Source organism: Cupressus sempervirens, chromosome 11, assembly GCF_028749045.1.
Source record: "Cupressus sempervirens isolate cs-2001-9-10 chromosome 11, ASM2874904v1, whole genome shotgun sequence".
NCBI lineage: Eukaryota > Viridiplantae > Streptophyta > Pinopsida > Cupressales > Cupressaceae > Cupressus > Cupressus sempervirens.
In genome coordinates this window covers 818423943-818429942 of record NC_143128.1, presented here as the reverse complement: position 1 = coordinate 818429942, position 6000 = coordinate 818423943, and positions in this window count along the sequence as shown.

Genomic DNA, 6000 nt, shown 5'->3' with positions numbered 1-6000 from the left:
GTATGCTACTGTAAGAACCGAATTCTCTAACATTGCCATGTATGCTTAATGACCATAAATTGCGAAAAACCTAGAGTTGAAAAGTCAAATGCCAACTTCATAAGAATAATTACTTGATCCAATTAATATTTAAAGTTGGAAATTATATAACGATATTTATTCGAGTTGAAACTGATATCATATATCATCATTACATAAACGCCATAATCTTTCTATCCATCTAATATTATAAAGTTGACCACATGTCAATATCATTAACTAACAAAATTCATAAAATCTACACATCAAACATATGTCATAAGTATACCGATGTGCACATTGAACATAAAGAATCATGAGTATGTCAAATGAGATAAACATACAATAACATAAAACACATAAAATATCATGTCATTGGACCTATGAGTCCATTTGCATGTATTCTTATCTCCAAGCCATTGGAACATTGTGCATCTGCAATCATGAAATGAAAGAGTGGTCCAAGTGCTTTTACCACCCAACCATGGAGTGGTTAGCTCCCTGAAGTTCTCTGGTTAAGAAGAACTACCTGACCCTAGCACAAGAAGGTTAGCAACTTGGCACAATTGGATCAGAAGGATCTAGTGCAGCCAAATGTCTAATCTACTTTCACATATGTCTAGTAGAAACATACACAAGGATGTGGAAGAGGGAAAATAATGTAAAATAACCAATGCCTTTCAATCATATGCATAAATATTTTACCGATCTTGGCCAAGCATCATGAACCAATTTAGTGTAAAAGGCTAGTAGGTAATATATAAGGAACACTCATCACAAGTTTCTAATAATCACCCTGCTCTTTGATCCCACATTCAGCACCATTCCCAAAAGTCAAATTTCATTTCCCCAATATAACTTTACTGAAAAATGTTTTAGATATGAACAAATCTATTAGATTTATTAGGAGTGAATACCATAAAACTTGACAAATCGGAAGTAACTCTATACTTCTTATGATCTCTAATACAAGTAAATGATAAGACATAATCAATACTTTCTATTCTACCTTAAATGAAGTAAAAAATCAATAAATAACATCAAAATATTTTTTAACCATCACAAGTAATTGCATGACATAGATTTGTGATTTGCTAAGCACAATATCAATCATTCATAGTTCGTTATCAACATATACTAAATTATAGGATGATTTTCTTCAATAACAAAAGCCACATAAAGTAGGATTTCTTTGGCTCTAAGACATGAGATCAGAGGTGGATAAACACATTAGACAAGACTGAGACTTAGATTCCAGCAAACATTGAAGTGTCAATTTTGGAGTCACTTTACAAAGTAGAGAACCATCACACCACCTAGAATTTTACAATGTTCTTTCCTAACATGCAAAGTAATGTACATTATCAAAAACTTTGACATTTAGCACTGAAGGTTTTCCTAATGTTTGAAATGGTAAGTCTATAGATACATTTTCTAAGGAATGCTTAAAAAGTTAAATGACTACACACTGTAATGCTTCCAACAAACTGATAGGATCTACCTTCCTTTAGACATTAAAGCATAAACAAAATATTACGATCTTGAGTCAATATATCACATCAATTACTTTCTACCATTATTCTCCGCAATCAATACTAATCCAATCTTAAATGGGCATATCAAACTACTCACTGCTACTTATAAACAACATAATTGAGTGACAAAATCAAATTACTCACCCTTCACAACATTTAAGTGAGAAGAAGCTACTTACCAATGGTGTTAGACATCGCTTCTATTAGTTTTGGTAGCTTGGACAGCTATTTGTCCATATGTAGTTAATTAGAAAAAAAAAAAATTTACTAACAAATTGGTTAGAGTTAGGATAAATATTTGTTAATTAATTGACCACTTTTAGAAGCAACTAGAAACCAACTTGGTTAGGGTTGTTAAGTTGTTTTTAATCTTAACCATCGATTGAGAATGAATCTCAGTCATTGGTTTTTCAATAGGAGTAGTATAAAAGGGGGTCAGAGGGGCATTTGGAGAACAAGAAGTTTGTAGAAATATTTGCAGTGTTAGCAATGAGTTTATAGTGGTAGCAAATAGTCTTGCAGTGTTAGCAAGGGCACACTGATAGCGTTGGGGATAATAGTGGAGGAATATCAACAAGAGAAATTAGGAGGTTGTTTGAGTTTTGCCAGTGAGAGGCAAGGAATTTTGTATCTCTTGATTTTCTGAAGTTAATATAATTCCTTATCTGTAGAATTGGCTTTCCCTTAGAGTTTTTTTCAGAGATGATTTGTCCAAAAATATTGTGTTCTTTGTGTTGCGAATTTCTTTCCATATTTTGTTGGTGAAGTTGTAGTTGTGTTATTTTTTGATATTTGCTAGGAATTTATTTTTGGCAGTTTAATAATAATTTAAGATAGGAGATTAATAATCAATGATTGTAATAGGAATTTTCACATGGTATCAAAGAGGTGTTGTGGGTAGAACTATTTTTTGCTAGGAAAAAAATTAAGGGTTTATAAAACCTAGATTGATCTCTTTAGATTTATATTTCTTTAATCCCTTGATGGCTTCAACTGGTTTGAGAGATCAAGACAGATTTGATGGTGCCTCAAATTTTGGTGTCTGGAAGGCCTAACTTTCTTTATTGTTGGAAGAGAATGGTATCAAGGATTATGTTACTACTATTGTAATTGTACCTATAGATGCTACACAACTTGTAGCATACAAGAAGGACAATGCGAAGGTGAGCAGGATAATCCTTGATGTTGTCAAGGATCATATTGTTCCACATATCTTAGAGCTAGATACAATGAAGATGTGGGATGCCATTATCAATCTATACCAGAATGCTACCATAAATAGGAAGATGATTCTCAGAGAGAAGTTAAAGAATATCCAGATGAACCAAGGAGAATATGTTACAAGTTACCTCACCAGGCTTAGACTTGTCAAGGACAATTTAGAAATTGTTGGAGATAGCCTTAGCGATGACAAGCTAGTGAGGATATCCCTAAATGAGTTTACTAAGAAATGGAGTGTGTTTGTTCAAGTTGTTAGTGGACGAGATACCTTGCCAAGTTGGGATCGACTATGGAATGATTTTACTTAGGAGGAGTTTAGACTAAGTCTTGTCAATGGTGCCAACAAGAGTCAAAAAAGTGAGGTGGAACAGGAAAACATTGCCCTAGTGGGGAAAGGGAAAGCAAAGAAGGAGTCTAGCAAAGGATCAAATTCACAAAGTGAGAAGAAGAAGAAGGACCTTTCTAAGGTCAAGTGCTTTGGTTGTCACGAGTATGGTCACTATGTTAGTGATTTCCTAGAAAGGAAGAAGGAAAAGAAGTAGGTGGCAACTTTAGCAAGTGCAAAAGAACTCTCCAATAGAATGGAAGATGAGTTTGTAGTTATAGCTTGTATGGTGAGCTCAACCTCACAGACTATCTGGTATGTAGATAGTGGGGCTTCATTTCATATGACATGAGTTAGAGAGTACTTCTCAAGTTATAAGGAGGAGAACACCAATATCTAGATTTCTATGGGAAACTTGTCCAAACTCAACCCAGTAGGGAAAGGGATTGTTTAGTTTCAAAGGGAGAATGGAAAGATAATTCCACTTCATGATGTGTTGCATGTACCAAGCTTCGGTATGAATTTGATTTTTGTATCTATTCTTCAAGATAGGGGTATAATGTACTCTTTAGAGGGACACATGTGTTGATTAAGCACAAAGATTGGAAATCACCCATAACTATTGGAGTTAGGAGTGGTCACCTTTATAGGTTGTAGTTTGATACTCCTAAGGCACTCATGAGTAACAATAATCCTAGAGATGTTGGAGAGCTATGGCATAGGAGGATGGGCCATATTCATCATGAAGCACTCAAATTTCTTCATGAGATGGTGACAAGTGTTCCAAAGGTGAGCATAGAACATGATGATGTATCTAAGGGGTGTGTGTTGGGGAAGTTTGCAAAAGCATCTTTTTAAGGAGTGAGACTACATATGAGGTTTTTCTTGATCTAGTACGTTCAAATGTATGTGGATCAATGTTGACAAAGTCTTTTAGAGGATTTGAGTACTATGTTACTTTTATCGATGATTTCTCCATAGAGACCTGGATATACTTCTTGAAGACCAAGGATGAGGTTTTCATTCAGCAAGAGTTCAAGGCTCTTGTGAAGAACTTGACATGAAGGAGGATAAAGGTGCTTCAGTCAAACAATGGAGGTGAGTACAAAGGAAATAACTTTCAGGAGTTATGTACCATAGAAGGAATCAAGAGAGAGTGGATTGTTCCTTACAATCCATAACAGAATGAAGTTGCTAAGAGGAATAATTGTTCTATATTAGAGGTAGCAAGGACTATTCTACATGACCAAGACATGCCCCGTTATTTATGGGAAAAGGAATGTAGTACAACAATCTACATTTAGAATAGGGTTCCACACAAGGCACTAGGGAAGATGACACCAGAGGAAGTTTTCACAGGAAAGAAGCCAAATGTTGGTCACTTCATAATATTTGGGAGCTTGGCACATTATCATATTCTAGGAGATACACGTACCAAGTTAGATCAAACTACATAGAGAGGGTACTTTGTTGGGTACAATGAAACCTCAAAGGCATATAGGATTTTTATCCTTGGGACTAGAAGAATTATTGTCAAATGTGATGTTAAGTTAATGGAGGACAAAGCATTTAGAAGGTCTAGAGATTTGCCAACAAATGATCAAAGTGAGCAGCCAATAGAAGTTCCAAGGCCTAGTCAAGGGCAGCAAAGCATAAGTATAGTTTCTAGTACAAGTCTAGGCTCAGGTGTTGAAGTTTCACAGAGCATATAGCAATAGGTGCAATAGGAAATGCATTTAGAAGACTTAGAGGTTGATATTTCATCCTCTACAGTTGGAAGTAGGAACCATGAGGTTCAAGATACACAAAGGGATAGTCAAGAGTTTCTAGGAGCTCCTAGAAGGAGTACTAGAGAGTGGAGACAACCAACCAAGTTCAATGACTATGTGGCATTAGTTAGTCAGTTGGTAGATAGTGAACCTTCCATCTATCAAGAGGCTGCATGACATCAGGTATGCAGGATGCTATGGTTGAGGAGTATAACTCAATTATGCAGAATGATGTGTGGGAGGTAGTGCCTAGACCAATAGATAGGACAATAGTTGGATCACGTTGGATTTATAAGATAAAGCACAGTGCAGATGGTAGCATCAAGAAATACAATGCAAGGCTCATGGCTAAGGGGTTCTCTCAGGAAGGAATAGACTATGAGGAGACATTTTCTCCTATGGCCAGGTATACTTCTATACGATCTATGATCTCATTTGCAACACAGATGGGATGAAAAATCCATCAGATGGATGTCAAGGCAATGTTCCTTAATGGTGAATTAGAGGAGGTATACATAGAGCAACCAAAAGGATTGGTAGCACATAGCAAGGATACCTACATATGCAAATTGAAGAAAGCCTTATACGGACTCAAGTAGGCTTCCAGAGCATGGTATGAGCGTATTAATACATACTTGTAGGAAATAAGTTTTGTGAAGAGTGAAGCAAATGCTAACCTATACTACTTGGTGGTTCGGGGTGAAGTTATCATTCTTGTTCTTTATGTGGATGACCTATTTCTTATAGGTGCACTAGGACTCATAGAGGATTTCAAGAGGGACCTTGTAGAAGAGTTTGAGATGAAGGATTTAGGACTTATGCACTACTTTCTAAGCATGGAGGTGTGATAGATAGATGGAGAGATTTTCCTTAGGAAAAGGAAATATTACATTGAGATCTTGAAAATATTTGGGATGGAGGATTGCAAAACCATGTCTAAACCCATGATCACGAATTGGAGGAAGGTAGATATTGTTGGACTAACCGCCAACCTTTCCCTTCGAGATTCATGACATGGCTTAACTACCTCCTATGTTCTATAAATCTAGTTGTTGCATTGGGCATTAACAGGTCAATCTTTTGGTGCAATGTCAACTCTAGCTTGTAACAAATGGTATCAAAGCTTGGCCAC